Raw genomic sequence first — 21,776 nt, 5'->3', positions numbered from 1 at the left:
AAGATTGCCTTAGACTCACCGAGTTGTATAAACAACTCGTCGAGTCCCTCCATTCCTGAGTCTAACCTCCGACTCACTGAGTCCATTCTACTACTCACTGGTCCCCACTCGGAATCACTCAAAAGGGAAAGATCGAGGACTCGTAGCTCGACTCGCCGAGTCCGAAGAACGACTCGCCGAGTCGCATGCATGCAGTTACTAAAAACTCAATTCTGCTCAAAACCACTGCATACAATTTATAGATCTGAGTTTCTAAGGCTTGTTTACCACGTAAAGTTTCCAACTTTACATGTACATACGCATGAAAAGGGATTTAAAGGTTGAAAAGGCACTTAAAAGGGTAGATCTAGGGTTATCATGCAAAATGGCTCCACAAAGGTGTTAGATCTACATTTTTGGAACTGAAACATGGCTAGATCTGAAGGCTAATCAACCCAATGTGATTTCTCTACTATATACAAGCTAAGAAATGGATAAATTGGACAAAATGTGCTTATAATGGAGAATCAATCATAGAAACAGAATGAAATCCGATTATTACCTCAATAAGCTCTGAAGTGGTGAAGATCCTGGATCTTCTTCTACTCCTTTGAATCTAACCTCCTTCTTCTCTTCAAAACTTCAAGATTCACACAAGAAATGCTCAAATACTCAAGGGAATGGTTAGGGTTTGCTAAATGATGCTCTGGGGGTGAAGGAGACGAGTTTGGGACTCATAAGATGGTTTAAATAGGGTGCAAACCCGGGGATTTAGGGTTTCAACCTGTGTCACAACTAGAAATCTTGTGTCTTGTAATCACAACACTCAAGTAAAATGTTGAATCAAAAACTTAAGAGCATGTAAGATGCTTACTTCATGGCAACAAATTTTCAATCAAACACTTCATAAAAGCACTACAAATAGTCAACAAGCAATTGGAAACCCTAGAAGTTTTTGTTTAGGTCCATTTTGGACTAGGTCTTCCTTATTGGGCCCAATAGACCAATAAGCTTCCAATTTGACTATCATGGGCTAAGAACCTCTAAATGGGCTCTAATTGGAACCACTTTCATTTATTTCAATGTTTTGGGCCATATTGGGCCTAGAAGGAAATAAATTAGATATTATGAACTATTATGGACCATAATTAACCTAATCTAGCCTAATAAAGCAAAAAAAAAATCACACTTATATTTTATAGGGCTAAAAATCACCCAACCTAACTCTAATATGGGCTTAGGGGCATTAAAGCCCAATAATCTCCTTTTTCATTCCAAATCTCGGCCCAAAGCACAAATCCAAGGGTGAAGAGTTGACTTGAGAAGTGCCACCTCACTTATACCTCACATGCCTCCATGCATGGACCAACATGCATCTAGAAGTGTCACCTCAACTCCCTCTCTCTTCTTCTTCTTCTTTGTTCTTGGCCGAGAGATCACCCACACACACACTTTAATCACTTTTGTTTATCAAACTCTCTCAAGGAACACCCTCACCTCTCTTCACCAAATTTTCAATACTTAAGAGCATTCCAAAGAGATTTTCCACAAGAATCATCATCTAAGGTAAGTTTATAAGTAAATCTATGATCTAAGTTCCTTGATTTATCAAACATCTCTGCTTAACTCATAAGAAATCATGATCTTGCACCTTAGAAGCTCCCAAACTCGTGATCTTCCAAGGAAAGGTTGCTTATGCCGAAAATCATCTCATTTTCTTCCATCTCTTCTCCAAAACCGAAACCACACCCAAAGGTGAGCTTCATACTCCCTACTTTTCGGTTTTACAAGTTTATGGGGGGGGGGGAATACAAGCAAATGTGTAGATCTATCTGTATATGTATGCTTTGTGTGATTCCTTTGTTTATATTTGTGTTTTTATGTGATTGTGATGTTGGATCTAGTCAGAAAGCCCTTAAAACTGAGATTTGCATCAAGTTATATGATATTAGTATAAATTATATTAATACATATAAATCATTTATAGAAAAATAACCAAGATGGTTAATATGAAGTTCTTTGGGTCAAAAACCCATTTTTGGACTCAAAATGTCAAAAATATAAAACATAAGGGCCCAAAATGACAAACTAGCAATTCGGATGGTTGAAATATGCCAAAACAGTTTCAATAAGGTATTTTCTGGAAATATATTCTTTTGAGGGTTTAAAATGCAAAATATAAAGCATAATGGGCGAAAAATGGATTTTCGGACAAATATGCGAGATTTTCAAATTTGAAGGGCTGACAAATGTATTTTTCTGTAAAACAGGGGACTACTAGTACTCCAATTCCATTTCAAGGGTTAAAAACAGTTTTCATATTTCAAAAGGACCAAAGATGCAAAAAAAATTTCTATTTTGGGCCAAAAGTGTAAAAGTTGCGAAAAATGAGGATTTAACCGAGAAAACTTCATTTTGAGGGACTAAAACTGTTTTCAAATAAAAATAAGCTGAAAAATACAATTTTTAACAAGTTTTGATATTAAAATGTTAAGAAAAATGGTCTAAGGACTAATTTGGAAATTCTTTTATTCAAAGGGTAAAAGTGTAAACTCATAAAAGAAAGGGGCTGCAAACAGAAAAACTCCAAAGTTAAACAATAAATCCGTTGAGATAAAACATTGGTTCTGCGACTACCGACAAAACCTAATACACCCTCAACACCAAAAATCGTTACTGAACGAATTGATTCGGTCTCGAATCAATAACGAATCCGAAACTACTAACACGACAATATTCAATACATACACGAAAATTTCGGGAAGTAAATACATGCGTGGGAATACACCGACGTCGATACACCATCTTTGGGCCAAAAAGTGTCAAATATTGCTTGTTGGGCCTAGCTAGCCCAATGACCCGATCTTTAGGCCCGAAGACAACTTATTTACATGATTGTTGGGCCTTACATGACCTAACTCCGTGTAAAAGGACTTTCAATGGCTTTTAGGCTATTGGGCCCCAAGGGTCCTTTGGTACGGCTAGTAAAGTCGAGAATTCACAAAAAATGCGGGACATGCCAAGGGCCCTTCGCATTCACTATAGCTTTGAACGAATTATGGAATTATTGAGGTCTTTGTGCCCTCTTTTCTCCTCGGTTGTGGGGCTACAAGAAGTCAGGGTGGTTGGATAAAGTGAATAGGACGGACGACGCCTAAGGGATCGTTAGTATTGTTGTAAACTATTCATTTCTATTAACGTGTGTTTATAACAATTGACAATGCACATTTAATTCAATGTCACCTAGAATCATTGACTTCACATGTCACAACGATACAACACCACACAAAAAGCGTAATTCAAAGAATTAGGAAAACATCGGGTTTTCCTACGGTTTTTCAATACATACAACTACGAGATGCATACCAAGTACAACCAAAGTTTTTTTATATATAGAAAAAACAATCATACTTACGGATCTTCACACTTTTTATACGATACTCTTTTCAGAAAGTATCAAATTTTCTAGTGGTTTTCAAAACAATACAAAACGTTTTATTTCAAACATTACTTATGAACTCACCAACATTTCATATGTTGACAGGTAATATGGGTATGGGAAACAATGTAAACCAAGGTAAACCAACATTTCAAAACGCTTGTATTCTCAGGTAACAGGTAAACCAAGGGAAAAATGTACTCAGTGACGACTTGTTGTTTGTTTAATTATTATCGAACAATTTACTTTTGGGCATGTAATGTTTGAAACAATGTACTAAGTGTAAACTCTATCAATTGTACTATCTTAATGCATGGTAATGATTGATGTTATGTTTCATGTATATTCAATGTAATGGTATTCAATTGAGTCACAACAGCCCTCGGATGTTTCCGCCGTCTGGTTCGGGGGTGTGAGAGGTTGGTATCAGAGCTTTGTTTATAGTGAACTAGCATATCTAACCACACATTGATATGCAACTATTAACCAAAAGAGGGACTAACACAACTCTGAACAAAACATGTAAACACCCAATAAAAACACCCTTGCTTGCATTAGAAATAAGAACATAACGCCGAACCAAACAAGATAATGCTAGTATCCTGGTTAATTCAGAACTGTTTTAGCGATATCAAGAAGTGAATGTAGCCTGATCAACTACACTCTCTCCAAGATATAACTAACACAAGTTCCGATGAGATCACGATAGCTAGGGAACCTAAAAACAAACCCCTATATCACCAAAAGAGGAGAATGCCTGCATAGTCTATACAATAGTTGTAGCATCTTAGGAATAATGTTAGCATATTTACACACTTTCACAGACAGCATGGCTGGTTTTCATCACCCTGAAGATCCTTACTTCCCTAACCAGGGAAACAACGGATGGCTAGACGAGGAGCTTGAGGAAGAGCCTGAGGAACAACCTGAGGAAGAGCCTGAGGAAGACCCCAAAGAGGAATCTGACGGGGAACCGGAGGCAGGGGTCGAGGGCGAGCCTGCCGAACCAGAAGAAGAGGAAGGAAGCTTCGAGGAGGAAACCGATGACAGTGAAGGGGGTGATTCGGACGCAGAGTCTGAAGTCATCAACCCCCCTTACCTGATCAGAGTACCTGCTTACGGGGTGGGCCCCACTGGTCCTACACCTCCCTGGGGTATTGATCTTTGGAGATGGAGCAGACAGCAGGGACAGCGAACCCCATACGACATGTCACGCGAGTTCTTTGACCTGAGGGACGGAGGACCGGCTGATCGAGCCCTTCCAGTCATGGTGAGACGATTACGGAACACTGGCGACCTTGCTCAGGGCACTGCTGATTAGGTACGCCAGTTGTGGACTAGGGTCGAGCGTGCGGAACAAGAGACACGTGACGTCCTTCGAGAGTTCCACATGAGGAAGGTGAGGTGGGAGTCCCAACTCCAGGACGCAGAACGACAGGTGGCTCGTCTTCAGGGTGCATCCACATCCTCAGCACCACCCCAGGACACAACTCATCACGGTTAGGGATGCGCTTATCTTACTAGGTCATTAGGAACTATGCTATATACTTCGATTCTATGTTTAAGTGACTATACTACTCATAGAGCCATTATGTTGTCAAACTAGTGTCACTCATGTATGCTCTTACGAGCAAAATTTTCATGTGTCAAATGCGGATAATATTAATGAACTTTTGTGTGTTTATTATGACAATACAAATTGCTATGTGTTGAGAATCTATGACTGTATGCTAAATGGTAGAGGTGTTTAAGTTCGTACCACTTACTTAATCAGTAGGATCACAACCTCACGGAAACCGAGTACACTCAACATCTTTCCGTTTCGTGATGGAAAGATGCCTCTCCGACCTACTCGGGGAAACCCAGGACCAACCCCACCCGAAGTTGACTCAGCCGCATTCCAGGCAGCTGTATCTATTGCGGTCACTGCATCAATGGCGCAAATTCATCAAGGGAGCAATGGAGGAGTCAATGGGCAAGGGGCCGGAAGTTCAAACAACGGAATGAATCAAGGACCCACCAAAGCATGTACCTACAAGGACTTCAAAAACGCCAAACCACGAACTTTTAATGGCACGGGAGGAGTGATCGCTTTGAAGTGATGGATCAAGAAGGTGGAATTGGTATTCGAGATATGCGATTGTCCCGAGGGAATGAAGGTGAAGTTCGCAGCCTACAGTTTTGTTGACCAATCACTTACTTGGTGGAACGGACACGTGGAAGCCATGACACTCCCGGTAGCCAACTCCATGCCGTGGGCGGAAATGAATGAAATGTTGATGGCCGAATACTACCCACGAGGGGAAATTCAGAAAATGGAGCAAGAGCTGTGGAACCTCACTGTGCAGAATGCGAATATCGATGCCTACATATCGAGATTTAGTGAACTATCTCTGTTATTCCTGGGTATGATCACCTCGGAAGGAAAGAAGATTGAGCGATTCATCTGGGGACTAACCTCACCGATCCAGGGAAATGTGATAGCTTCAAACCCCGAAACCTTCGACAGTGCTAAAAGATTGGCAAAGAAGTTGTATGACCACAACAACAAGAAGGGTGAAAAGCCAGCGGAGGCTGAAGGCAAGAAGGAAGGTGATGGCAAGAAAGGGAAGAACAACAAGAGGAAGGGGCGCCAGGGCCCCGAGACCTCTAAGAAGCAGCAGAAAGTGGCAGTTAATGCTGCCACCACACAAGTTCTAGCCACACCACATGCTCCAGCCTCAGCTGCTTCGAATGCTCCCAGAACTTATTCTGGTAATCTTCCTAAGTGTAACAAGTGCGGTTTCTATCACAATGGAGAATGCAAGGAATTTCATTGCACCAGTTGCAATCGAAGGGGACACACTGCAAGGTACTGCAGGACTTACCCTCCCCAGAACCAACAACAGGGAAACAGCAACAACAACAACAACAACACCCGCAACAACAGCAACACCCGCAACAACAACAACATCAACACTGGTGGCAACAATGCAGGGCCTAGCCACACCTGCTATGGGTGTGGGACGACTGGGCATTTTCGCCGAAATTGCCCTAACAACAACAATCCCAGAAATGGAGGAACAGGAAGCATGCTGACCATGGGTCAGGGAGAAGCAATTCCGGATCCCACTGTTGTTACCGGTACGTTTCTCCTAAACCACACTTATGCATGTATCCTATTTGACACCGGAGCAGAGCGAAGTTTCGTAAGCAATAAATTTAGGCATTTATTAAAACAAGAACCCCAGAAGCTCAATGACACCTTTACGGTGGAAATGGCCAATGGGAAAACCGAATCCACTGGGGAAATCTACACCGGATGTACCCTAACCTTAAATCAACACGTCTTTCGAATAGACTTAATGTTGGTTTCCATTAGGAGTTTCGATGTGATTATCGGCATGGACTGGTTAAGCCCCCACCATGCTGAAGTTATGTGTCACGAGAAGGCCGTTCGTCTTCACCTTCCCAATCACGAAACCCTAGAAATTTACGGAGACAATCCTAGCACGAGCATTCGCATCATCTTGTGCATTCAGGAACAGAAACATCTACAAAAGAACAATTTGGTGTTCCTGGCTCACGTAGTGGATCAAACCAAGGAAGAGGTTAACGTTCAAGACATTCCTGTAGCATGTGAGTTCCTAGACGTGTTTCCTGAAGATCTTCCTGGAGTACCCCCAGAGAGACAAGTGGAGTTCCGAATTGATCTCGTTCCAGGAGCAACTCCTCTCGCTAAATCACCCTACCGGCTAGCTCCTGCTGAAATGCAGGAATTGTCCATCCAACTCAGTGAACTCTTGGACAAGGGATTCATCTGACCTAGTTACTCGCCATGGGGAGCTCCAGTCCTCTTTGTCAAAAAGAAGGATGGGTCTTTTAGAATCTGCATTGATTACAGAGAGTTAAGTAAACTCACTGTCAAAAATCGCTATCCACTCCCACGAATCGACGATCTATTTGACCAACTCCAAGGAGCTAGTTATTTTTCTAAGATAGATCTACGGTCCGGATACCATCAACTCAAAGTCCGGGAAGAGGATATTCCAAAAACCGCTTTCCGAACTCATTACGGACATTATGAATTTATCGTAATGCCCTTTGGTCTAACAAATGCCCCTGCCGCATTTATGGATCTGATGAACCGAATCTGTCTAGCATTCCTCGACAACTTTGTCATTGTCTTCATTGATGATATTCTCGTCTACTCCCGAAGCGAGGAAGAGCATGGTCAACATCTCCGACAAATTCTAAAAACCCTGCGATCGGAAAAGATGTACACAAAACTCTCCAAGTGTGAGTTTTGGCTCCGTAGCGTGAACTTCTTGGGGCATGTTGTTATTCAAGAAGGAATTCATGTGGATCCTTCCAAGGTCAAAGCCGTCGAAGGATGGGCTGTCCCGACAACGCCCATAGAAATTCGTCAATTCTTAGGCCTAGCAGGCTACTACCGGAGGTTCATTCAAAAGTACTCAAAATTCACCAAGCCACTTACCTCACTTACGTAAAAGGGCGTACCATTCAAATGGAAGGACAAGCAAGAGGTGGCGTTCCGAACCCTGAAGCAAGCCCTCTGTAGCACCCCGGTACTATCTCTACCGGAGGGAACGGAAGACTTCGTAGTCTACTGTGACACGTCAAATCAGGGTTTATGTTGCATTCTCACGCAGCGTGGAAGGGTGATAGCTTACGCATCCCGCCAACTAAAGATGCACGAAGCAAATTATACAACCCATGATCTGGAATTAGGAGCAGTGGTATTTGCTCTGAAGATTTGGAGACATTACCTTTATGGTACAAAGTGCACCATCTTCACGGACCACAAAAGTCTTCAGCACATCTTGAACCAGAAGGAGTTGAACATGAGGCAACGAAGATGGGTTGAATTATTAAACGATTACGAGTGTGAAATCAAGTATCACCTAGGCAAGGCCAACCTGGTAGCTGACGCCTTGAGCCGGAAGGAGTACTCTAATCGTCGTGCAAAAACTCTCTCGATAACCATCCAATCCTACTTAACCACTTAGATCGGGGTAGCCCTGTCGGAGGCCGTGAAGACGGAAAACAGAGCAAGCGAAGCACTATGTGGAATGGAGAAGAATCTAGAGGTAAAAGACGACGGAGTATACTACTTCATGAACCGTATTTGGGTCCTTAAACTCGGAGGGTTTAGGGAGATAGTTATGAAGGAAGCCCACAAGAAGCGATGCTCTATCCATCCTAGTTCGGACAAGATGTATTTGGATGTTAAACAACACTATTGGTGGCCTAAAATGAAGGCGGAGATTGCCACCTATGTTAGTAAGTGCCTTACTTGTGCCAAGGTAAAGGTGGAGTACCAGAAGCCCTCAAGGTTATTGCAGCAACCAGTAATCCCTGAGTGGAAATGGGAAGGGATTTCTATGGATTTCGTGACCAAGCTACCCAAGACGTCGGATGGACTAGACACCATATGGGTAATAGTCAACCGACTGACGAAATCTGCCCATTTCCTACCAATAAAAGAATCCTACAAGATGGAGAGATTGACACACTTATACATTCGAGAAATCGTGAGACTCCACGGAGTACCAGTGTCTATTATCTCTGATAGAGACAGTAGGTTCACTTCACATTTTTGGCAATCACTCCAGAAAGCACTAGGAACTCACCTCGACATGAGCACCGCTTATCATCCACAAACGGATGGTCAAAGTGAACGAACCATTCAAACGCTCGAAGACATGCTTAGCACATGTGTGATACACTTTGGGAAGTCTTGGGATACCCATTTACCTTTAGTCAAATTCTCGTATAACAACAGCTACCATTCGAGCATCAAGGTCGCCCCTTTTGAAGCACTACACGGGCGTAAGTGTAGATCACCGTTATGTTGGGCTGAGGTGGGCGATACCCAGCTAGCAAAAACACTCGCATCGAACAAGGCTCTAACGGGACCGGAGATCATTCATGAAACCACAGAAAAGATCATTCAAATTAGAGCTTGATTACAAGCATCGCGCGACCGACAAAAGAGCTACGCCAATAAACGACGAAAGCCCTTAAAATTTCAGGTTGGGGATCGAGTACTGTTAAAAGTCTCACCATGGCAAGGAGTTATTCGTTTTGGGAAGCGGGGAAAACCAAACCCACTATACATTGGACCTTTCGAATTCATCGCCCGAATAAGTCCAGTGGCATACAAACTGCAGCTACCCGCAGAGCTAAATAGTGTACACCCCGTGTTCCATGTCTCTAATCTAAAGAAGTGCCTGTCGGATGAAACACTCGTCATTCCCCATGACGAGATTGAAATCAACGAGAATCTCCTGTTCGTTGAAGAACTGTTTGAAATCATGGACAGGGAGGTGAAGCGTACTAAGCAAAGTCGCATCCCGATCGTGAAAGTACGGTGGGACGCAAAGCGTGGGCCAGAATTCACGTGGGAACACGAAGACAAAATGAAGCAAAAGTACCCTCACCTATTCTAGCATTCTCAAATCTAGCTTTCAGACAGAATTTCGGGACGAAATTCCCTCTAACGGGGGGATGATGTCACAACTAGAAATTTTGTGTCTTGTAAGCACAACACTCAAGCAAAATGTTGAATCAAAAACTTAAGAGCATGTAAGATGCTTACTTCATGGCAACAAATTTTCAATCAAACACTTCATAAAAGCACTATAAATAGTCAACAAGAAATTGGAAACCCTAGAAGTTCTTGTTTAGGTCCATTTTGAACTAGGACTTCCTTATTGGGCCCAATGGACCAATAAGCTTCCAATTTGACTATCATGGGCTTAGAACCTTTAAATGGGCTCTAATTGGAACCACTTTCATTTATTTCAACGTTTTGGGCCATATTGGGCCTAGAAGGAAATAAATTAAATATTATGAACTATTATGGACCATAATTAACCTAATCTGGCCTAATAAAGCAAAAAAAAAATCACACTTATATTTTATAGGGCTAAAAGTCACTCAACCTAACTCTAATATGGGCTTAGGGGCATTAAAGCCCAATACTCTCCTTTTTCTTTCCAAATCTCGGCCCAAAGCCCAAATCCAAGGGTGAAGAGTTGACTTGAGAAGTGCCACCTCACTTATACCTCACATGCCTCCATGCATGGACCAACATGCATCTAGAAGTGTCACCTCAACTCCCTCTCTCTTCTTCTTCTTTGTTCTCGGCCGAGAGTTCACCCACACACACACTTCAATCACTTTTGTTTATCAAACTCTCTCAAGGAACACCCTCACCTCTCTTCACTAAATTTTCGAGACTTAAGAGCATTCCAAAGAGATTTTCCACAAGAATCATCATCTAATGTAAGTTTATAAGTAAATCTATGATCAATGTTCCCTGATTTATCAAACATCTCTTCTTAACTCATAAGAAATCATGATCTTGCACCTTAGAAGCTCCCAAACTCGTGATCTTCCAAGGAAAGGTTGCTTAGGCAGAAAATCATCTCATTTTCTTCCATCTCTTCTCCAAAACCGAAACCACACCCAAAGGTGGGCTTCATACTCCCTACATTTCGGTTTTACAATTTTTAGGGGGGGGGGGGGAATACAAGCAAATGTATAGATCTATGTGTATATGTATGCTTTGTGTGATTTCTATGTTTATATTTGTGTTTTTATGTGATTGTGATGTTGGATCTAGTCAAAAAGCCCTTAAAACCGAGATTTGCATCAACTTATATGATATTAGTATAAATTATATTAATACATATAAATCATTTCTAGAAAAATAACCAAAATGGTTAATATGAACTTCTTTGGGTCAAAAACCCATTTTTGGACTGAAAATGTCAAAAATATAAAACATAAGGGCCCAAAATGATAAACTAGCAATTCTGATGGTTGAAATATGCCAAAACAGTTTCAATAAGGTATTTTCTGGAAATATATTCTTTTGAGGGGTTAAAATGCAAACTATTAAGCATAATGGGCCTAAAATGGATTTTCGGCCCAATAAGGCCCAATATGCGAGATTTTCAAATTTGAAGGGCTGAAAAATGTATTTTTCTGTAAAACAGGGGACTGCTAGTGCTCCAAATCCATTTCAAGGGTTAAAAAAACTCTTCATATTTAAAAAGGACCAAAGATGTAAAAAATTTATATTTTGGGCCAAAAGTGTAAAAGTTGCGAAAAATGAGGATTTAACCAAGAAATTTCATTTTGAGGGACTAAAACTGTTTTCAAATAAATATGAGCTGAAAAATACCATTTTTAACAAGTTATGATATTAAAATGTTATGAAAAATGGTCTAAGGACTAAATTGGAAATTCTTTTATTCAAAGGGTTAAAAGTGTAAACCCATAAAAGAAAGGGGCTGCAAACAGAAAAACTCCAAAGTTAAACAATAAATCCGTTGAGATAAAACACTGGTACCGCGACTATCGACAAAACCTAATACACCATCAACACCAAAAATCGTTACTGAACGAATTGATTCGGTCTCGAAACAATAACGAATCTGAAACTACTGACACAACAATATTCAATACATACACGGAAATTTCGGGAAGTAAATACATGCGTGGGAATACACAGATGTCGATGCACCATCTTTGGGCCCAAAAGTGTCAAATCTTGCTTGTTGGGCCTAGCTAGCCCAATGACCTGATCTTTAGGCCCGAAGACAACTTACTTACATGATTGTTGGGCCTTACATGACCTAACTCCGTGTAAAAGGCTTTCAATGGATTTTAGGCTATTAGCCCCAAGGGTCCTTTGGTACGGCTAGTAAAGTCGAGAATTCACAAAAAATGCGGGATGGGCCAAGGGCCCTACGCATTCACTATAGCCTTGAACGACTTATGGAATTATTGAGGTCTTCGTGCCCTCCTTTCTCCTCGGTTGTGGGGCTACAAGAAGTCAGTGTGGTTGGATTAAGTAAATAGTACGGACGACACCTAAGGGATCGTTAGTATGGTTGTAAACTAGTCGTTTCTATTAATGTGTGTTTATAACAATTCACTATGCACATTTAATTCAATGTCACCTGGAATCATTGACTTCACATGTCGCAACGATACAACACCACACAAAAAGCGTAATTCAAAGAATTAGGAAAACATCGGGTTTTCCTAGGGTTTTTCAATACATACAACTACGAGATGCATACCAAGTACAACCAAATTTTTTTATATATAGAAACAAACAAGCATACTTACGGATCTTCACACTTTTTATACGATACTCTTTTCAGAAAATATCGGATTTTCTGGTGGTTTTCAAAACAATACAAAACGTTTTATTTCAAACATTACTTATGAACTCACCAACATTTCATATGTTGACGTTTTTCAAAATTCTTGTATTCTCAGGTAACAGGTAAACCAAGGGAAATGTACTCAGTGACGACTTGCTGTTTGTTTAACTATTATCAAACAATTTACTTTTGGGGATGTAATGTTTGAAACAATGTACTAAGAGTAAACTCTATCAGTTGTACCATCTCAATGCATGGTAATGATTGATGTTATGTTTCATGTATATTTAATGTAATGGTATTCAATTGAGTCACAACAGCCCGCAGACATTTCCACAGTCTGGTTCGGGGTTGTGACAACCTGGCAGGCGGACTCACCGAGTCCCGAATATGGACTCGTCGAGTCGCCGATCTATATGCTGCTCAAGATCCCGTCTCTACTCGACGAGTCTGGCAATTGACTCACCGAGTCCCTCTTGAAACTTCTAAATAAATAACATGAAAACAACATACTAGAGACGGGTCGTTAAAATTCTCCCCCACTTGACTCAGACTTCATCCTTGAAGTCTGTTACGGCCGAATCTGCAAATAACTCTGGGTAGTGCTCTCTCATATCATCCTCAGCCTCCCACGTCCACCCAAACCCCTTCCGGTGCTCCCACTGCACCTTCACTAGCTGAATTACCTTGTTCCTCAAGTTCTTTGTCTTCAGATCCAGAATCGCGACCGGCCTCTGAATATAATTCAGGCTGCTATCAACCTGAATATCTTCTAAGGTAACAACTGCTGACTCATCCACCAAACACTTCCTCAACTGAGACACATGGAAAGTGTTGTGGATCTGGCTAAGCTCTGCCAGAAGATCCAACCGATAAGCAACCCGACCCATCCAGGCCAAAACCCTCAAAGGACCAATGAACCTGGGGCCCAGCTTACCCCTCTTCTGAAACCTGATGACACCCTTCCAAGGTGAGACTTTCAGAAGGACCATGTCGCCTACCCGGAACTCCAACTCTGAACGCCTCCTATCGGCGTAGCTATTCTGCCGACTCTGCGCAGTCTGCAGTCTACTACGAACCTGCTGAATCAACTATGTCGTCTTGAGCACCACCTCCGTGCTCCCAATGACTCGCTGACCGACCTCGCCCCAACAAATCGGGGTCCTGCACTTCCTCCCATAAAGTATCTCGAAGGGAGGTCGATCAATGCTCGCATGATAATTGTTGTTATACGAAAATTCTGCTAACGGAAGATACGTACCCCAACTGCGACCGAAGTCTAGGACACATGCCCGGAGCATGTCCTCGAGAGTCTGAATCGTCCTCTCGCTCTGCCCATCCGTCTGAGGGTGGGAAGTAGTGCTGAAATGGAGACGAGTACCCATCTCATCGTGAAACCGCTTCTAGAATCTAGATGTAAAACGGACGTCTCGGTCTGACACCACCGATACCGGCACTCCATGACGTGCAACTACCTCCCGCACATAGATATCGGCTAACTTCTCCGCCGATATGCTCTCCTGGATCGTTATGAAATGAGCACTCTTCGTCAACCGATCCACCACTACCCAAATCGATTCTACCCCACGTGCGGTCTTGGGAAGCTTGGTGATAAAATCCATGGTGATGTCCTCCCATTTCCACACGGGAATATCTAACGGCTGCATCTTGCCATGAGGCATCTGGTGTTCTGCCTTGACCTTCCTGCAGGTTAGGCACCTCTCTACATACCAGGCGACATCCCGCTTCATGCAAGGCCACCAGTAATCGGTTCGAAGATCTCTATACATCTTCGTCGCCCCTGGGTGGATAAAAAATTGAGACTTATGAGCCTCGTCCATCAACACCTGTCATACTCCACCCCCGTACGGTACCCACACTCTCTCATGAAGGGTCGACAACCCCCGACTATCATAATCAAACGAAGTTACTCGACCCACTATCCTCTCGCACTTCTGTCTCTCCTCCTTGAGGCCCTCAACCTGAGCCTCCCTGATCCGTTCCAACAACGGAGTAATCACTCTCATCCTCAGACATAAGTCTCTGATAGGGGCTATTGTCACCTTGCGGCTTAGGGCGTTGGCCACTACGTTGGCCTTCCCCCAATGGTAAAGGATTTCACAATCATAATCCTTCGGCACATCCAACCACCTCCTCTGCCTCATGTTTAGACTCGGCTGATCCATAAGGTATCTCAAACTCTTGTGATCCGTGTAGATGGTAAAATGGACCCCATAAAGGTAAGGTCTCCAAATCTTGAGGGAAAACACCACCGCCCCCAGCTCTAAATCGTGGGTAGGATAGTTAGCCTCGTGAGGCTTCAACTGTCTCGAGGTGTAAGCTATCACATGCCCTCGCTGCATCAATACTGCTCCCATACCTGTGATTGAGGCATCACAATAGACTATAAAAATCCTCTATTCCCTCTGGCAGGGTATGAATCGGAGCCTCGCACAACCTCTGCCTGAGGGTCTCAAACGCCGCTTGCTGCTCAGGCCCCCAATGAAACACCACCGACTTCTTGGTCAGTCGGGTGAGCGGCACTGCTATCTTGGAGAAATCTTGAATGAATCTTATGTAATACCCTGCCAGACCTAGGAAGCTTCGAATCTCAGATGGAGACTTCGGGACCTCCCACTGCATCACGGCCTCTATCTTGGCCGGATCTACTAAGATACCCTTCTGGTTGATGAGGTGACCTAGGAACTGCACCGCACGCAACCAGAACTCGCACTTGGAGAACTTTGCAAAAAGTCTCTCCTTCTCAGAACTTCTAGCACCTCCCTCAGGTACTCCTCATGTTGCTCCTGAGTCTTGGAATACACCAAGATATCATCTATGAATACTATCACGGACTGATCCAGCATCGGTCTGCATACGCGATTCATGAGATCCATGAACGCGGCTGGAGCGTTAGTGAGCCCAAAAGGCATCACCACGAAATCGAAATGACCATAACGGGTCCTGAAAGCAGTCTTCTGCACATCTTCGCCCCTGACTCGCATCTGGTGATATCCGGAGCATAAATCAATCTTGGAGAACCAAGATGCCCCCTGAGGTTGATCAAACAAATCATCTATCCTCAGGAGGGGGAAACGGTTCTTCACCGTTACCTTATTCAACTCCCGATAGTCTATACACATACGATGCGACCCATCCTTCTTCTTCAAAAATAGGATCGGCGCTCCCCAAGGTGAACTACTGGAACGAATAAAACCCTTGTCTAGCAGCTCCTGCAGCTGCGTAGACAACTCCTGCATCTCATGCGGAGCTAACCGGTACGGTGCATTGGCTATCGGAGTCGCACCAGGAATTAGGTTGATCCCAAATCGACCTGCCTCTCAGGAGGTATTCCCGGTAAATCCTCCGGGAATACATCCGGAAAGTCTCGCACTACCGAACATCGTCAACTGTCGTCTTTCCCTTCTCTCGGGCATCCAAGACATAAGCTACATAGCTGGCGCAACCCTACTGAAAATAGCGCCTCGCCCTCGCGGCTGAACAAAAAGATGGTCCACGCTGTGGCCTCTCGCCCTGAATCACTAACTCTCCCCCACTGGGAGTGCGGACCCTCACCAGCTGTAACTCGCAATCAATCACTGCCCCGTTGGGACTCAACCAATCCATGCCCACTATAACCTTATTCCCTCGCAGGGGAATAGGGACCAAGTCCACTGAAAACTGCTCGTCGAACAAATGAAGAGAATATCCTCTATGCACCCTAGCGACCCTCACGGTCCTGTCATCTGCTATCTCGACCTCTAGTGGACAATTCAGCTCCCCTAGAGCTCTACTAAATCTCTTGTTAAGTGCTAGCGATGCAAACGATCGGGTAGCCCCCGAATCAAATAATACTGTAGCAGAAATACCGTTCACAGAGAACGACCCTATACAAAACATATAACCATAAGCTATAATCAATAATAATATAGAGATGAAGGGAAGATACATACCCATCACCACATCAGGAGTCGCTCGCGCCTCCTCTGCTGTCATCTGAAAAGCTCTACTCTTTGCCACTGGTGCCTCGTCTCGGCCCTGCCGGCCATCTGTAATCCTCAAAGTAGCAGGGGCAGGTGCAACCACCTTCCCTGCTACAATTAAACTCCGACACTGGGACTTTTTATGTCCCCTCTGATTCCACTGAAAGCAAATCAGATGTGATGCTGCAACAGCGGTAGCAGGAGCGTACAATCCTTGCTCAAACGCCCAGTCTGACCGCACTTATAGCAGCCGGAACTCCCTGCCTTGCACACCCCATCGTGCAATCTCCCACACTTGCCACATCGACTGTGGCTCTGCTGACACCTGGATCTGTGATCTGAAACCTTGGGCTTTTTTCCCGAACTACCTGTACCTGAAGACGCCTCCGGTTTCCTCTTCTTCCCCATCTCAAGGTTAATCTCCCTCTCCCGAACCCTAGCAATCATGTCATCTAGCGTTTTACAGCTGGACCGGCTCACAAACTGGCGGATATCGCTCCGCAGCATCTCATGATAATGGGCCTTCTTCATTTCCTCATTGGCTGCATACTGAGGAACGAGAAGAGCCCTCTCCCTGAATTTGGCGGTGATCTCCGCCACGCTCTCTGTAGTCTGGGTGAGGTCCTGAAACTCTCTGGCTAATTGCTGCACCTCAATAACTGGTGCAAACTCCACCCTGAACCTGGTGGAGAAATCAGCCCAAGTCATGGCATCTAGCGTTGCATCATCTCCAATGGTAAGTTCGACCTCTTCCCATCAATCCCATACCCTGTCCTTCAGTAGACAAGACGCCAATATAACCTTGTCCCCCTCGGGACACTTGCTCGTGCGGAAATTGTTGGCCACATCCACTAACCATCCAATACTCGCTATGGGATCTCGCGCCCCGTGGTAATCTGGAGCACCACATGCCCTGAACTCCCTAAACGTAAGTGTGCGCGACCCCATCTCTCATCCATCAGCTCTAGGATACCCTCCTTGATCGAACCGAAGATCACAGGAGTCTGCTCCAGTATGATACGAGTAATCTCTGAAGAAAGAAACTCTCTGGTCTGCTCATCCAACTGCCCGGCCTCTGGGCTTGCTGCTGATCCCCCTCCGGCACCTGAACTGCCGACTGCTGGCCTCGAACGCAAAACTACCATTCTGAAACAAATCATAGCAACATCAGAAAACTGTAATATCTCAAGGGATGATTGATACCAATACTAGTTTCCTGGTCTTGTCTCAGCCTTCCTTGATTCGAGTACAGATCCTCTGCTTTCAGTAGTACGGGCCCATACTACCTTCCACATCCATCTGTACTTTCCTCAAGAACTTCCTTGACTCCACCAAATCCCTTCTACTACTATTGATCTATGCTACTCTCATCCTAGGCTTGCCATAGGAAAATCTCTGACTCCATTCAACCCAGGCCTCAGCTGCTGAAGGCTTCCTTGTAATACTAATTATTCATCACCTGAATACCATCACATGTGATGAGGCTCAGATAATCCTTTGAGTAAAAGACTCGTCCCTACAACGGTTAGACTCAAACAAGAGCTGCGCAATAGGGCCAAATCCAACACTCTGAGATTATTCAACACTGATCACATGTGATGTGATGTATTCACCTAATAGCTAACTCCCATCACTCAGAGTCCCACAAAGCACAAAGCAAGCAGCTTTCGGATACAGGAAACTACTCAAGCAAATCTATTCTCATAACGAGATACTATACTAGCATACAATGCTAAGCTCATACTATCAGGCATAACCTAAACAAGCTATCGTACTATTGTCTACTCAATACTAGCATGCAAATCTTGTAAAGCTGAAACACATATAGCAAGCACATAAGGCATCCTCCTAGATCCTTAGTCCTATTCTAGCATGTTGTTCTACTGAAACTAAAACTGGCAATCACAACATAACTTGTATGGGTAATTTAAGAGTACTTACTGGAGCTCGGTTGATCGCATACGCCACACCATTTTCCTTTTATAAAAACCCTTCTTCTTTCTCAATTCTTTTTTTTTTCAAAAACCACTTTCAAAGACATTTTGCTTTTGAAAATCTTTACCGTTTCCTTAGTTTGAGTTCAGACACACCCGAAAGTGTATCCGAATCCCTCAAACCAAGGCTCTGATACCAACTTGTAACATCCCAAAATACGACCCAAAAATTTTTGTTTAATAATTACTAAAAACACCATGATAATATCATAAGGTAAAACTCGTACGTCAATATCTCAAAAACAATAGCAATGTGTTATGAGTAAACTGTATCAAGACTGTATCAAATCACATCTATGAAAAAAAACTAAAAACAACTCCCAGGACAACTGAAGTTGTGGTGTGTGCGATGCCATCAACCCGAGCTCTTCCCTTTGCTTGCGGAAGTACCTGAAACCAAAACTGAAACTATAAGCACGAAGCTTAGTGAGCTCCCCCAAACTACCACATACCATACAATACATATAAACACATACTGGGCCTTGCCCACTGCATCAGACCGAAGTCCGGAACTAACCAGGGTCTCGCCCTCTGCATCGGACCGAAGTCCGGAACTACTGAGGCCTTGCCTCCTGCATCGGACCGAAATCCGGAACTAACTGCATCGGACCGAAGTTTGGAACTAACTGCATCGGACCGAAGTCCGGAACTGACTGCATCGGACAGATGTCCGGAACTACTGAACATAGCATAGCATAAACATATCAACTAGCATGAACACATAAACTGCATACTGCATTGGGCTGTAACCCGGAACACATAACACATAAATCCTGTCTGAGCCACGAAGACATCAAACATACTAAAATCTGCATCGGACCGAAGTCCCGAAACTACTACTAGCTAAACGGGCCGACATTGTGGCCTTAGACCAATTCCTACTGGAAGGAAACTCACCTCGTGATTTGGCTGCTGAGTGTATGGCTCTGGAAGCTATCTGTTGCTACTCCAGTATCTCCCCGGCTACAATTCCACAAATACACTCAATCAAATTTTAAGTTGATGCATATAACTCAAAGAATTTGTCATTTTATAACTAATTGAAACATAGAAAAGATTCTTACGTGCTAATCTTTGTGATGCATTTTCATGAATGGCCTTGCTAAGCAGCTTTGCATAAGAATGTTTCTTGAAGTATCAAGTGTTGCTCATGTTATAGAGGTGAATGATAGGATAAAACCTCTACAAATCAAGCATGGAACTTCAATGGAATGAACATGCTTAGAAAGGGAACAAAAGAGTAAATGAATTTTTAGCAAGGGATTTAACCACTTTAATGAGAAAAGATTGCATATTGGAAGCCATTGTTGCATTAATAACTGATAACTATCCTCAAGAAAGCATCCATCACACATTCGAACCAGGTGATGCTATTGGTCATGTAAGAATCTTTTCCACCTCTGTCAAGCTCTGAAACAATTTTTAAACATTTGAAAATCTCAAAATGGTTAAAAAAAAGTCAAAGACCTCATATGTTTATAAAATATGAACCTCGCAGTGATCAAGGATTAAGGATTTGAGCATGGGGCATCCACTGCCATCGCTAAAAACTTCACCGATTGAATTGGTCAAAGACTCACAGTTTGTGAGGTCAACTTCTTTTAAACGTTGGCATTACAGCTCTAAGGAAGTCAAGCTTTCTTGTTTTTGTAAAACTAGTTTCTGCATACAAATAACAAAAATTAACGCAATTACAATAACATTATATAAAAAACTAGAAATCCAAAAGGCAATGCACTTTGCATCAAAATTCCAACAGCAATAGTACAGATACTACTAAAGTGATAACTAAATCAATTTAAATTCAATAAAAAATAGCAACATTGAGTTTCAAGAAACAAACAATGACGTATGTACGTGTGTGTGTGTATTTTAGTCCCTTCCAATCTGTTTGAAGTAAGCTTTACCTGCATTTGTAAGTCGGTCTTGCAATAATGCCTACTCAATTCTGCATATATCTTTTACCCCCTTCCATGGAGCTTCACCATTCTCAGAGTTACCCGGAACCAACAACATTCTACTTTAATTTCCATTTCATATTTTTTTTTGCTGTGACAGCCAAGTTTAGAATCTGAATTATGTCACCCAAGGCAGTATCTTTTAAGCATGTATTCTTTATAATACTTGCAACATCATATCTATTTATTTGCAAAACAACAACTTGTTAGATGCCTTTCTTATATCATTCTAGTTCCATTTCTTCATATTATTTATTATTTACAAAAAAAACATAAGCATAATAGCAGTAGAAAATTAGACATCACCTGCACTGAGAAGCTGCAATTGCAGCATACTTTTATTTATTCTTCAATCCAAAATTTAGTAACGGTTCGGCTTGGTACATATTCTTCTACCAAATAAGCAATTTCACTATATCTACACAGTTTATATTATTTATCTCGCCTTCTTGCTCCATATTCTTCTGCTAAATCAGCCAAAGTCAAATTAAGAAAAAAAAACTTTCATCAGGAAGAACAACAGATGAAAGCACATATTGTGGCCACGTTTCCATTCCCACTAGACGTCCCACCAGCAACACCATTGACATCTGCCGTTTCATCTTCCTGGTTGTTTTTTCATAGAGATTCATTTATTAACATAATACATGCATGAAGAAGACAAAATATTCTTCTATAACTCGTAGCTACATAAACTCCAGATTTTCAAATCCAGTCAAAGCGTACTGAAAAACCGCACTTTAGGTGCATGATTATTCTTCTGAGATTGGCATAGAATGTTTAGCAGCATTCTCTACTTCTGCTTTAGAAACCTCTTGTGGTAATCCATAAGCAACAACACCAACACATCTTATTTATTTATTTCATATCTCAATAACATTGATAATTTAGTTTCAGGGAGATTTTGTAGATGTTGGTTGGTGTCAGGGAAATAAATAATAAGCATTCCAATAGTAAGTAAATGTAACACATTGCTAATATTGTATAATATTTATTATAGAAACAAAACATGTACAACATTTAAAGAAACCCATGACTAAATTCTCATTTGACATCTCCTTTGACAACTTCCTTTCTAAGAGCATAACCTGAATGTGTGCAGAAACTTTGAGAGGCAGCAGAGCATGGAAGGAACAGTTGCTAGAGATGACGAACTTGCATAGGGCAAATCAGTAACTTGACATGAAATACAATACAAGATGACATGAAAGAGAGAAGAGAAAAGTCAATACATACCT

This window comes from Lactuca saligna, chromosome 2, assembly GCF_052625555.1.
Source record: "Lactuca saligna cultivar CGN05327 chromosome 2, ASM5262555v1, whole genome shotgun sequence".
Lineage (NCBI taxonomy): Eukaryota > Viridiplantae > Streptophyta > Magnoliopsida > Asterales > Asteraceae > Lactuca > Lactuca saligna.
Note: the sequence above shows the minus strand (reverse complement) of the source record.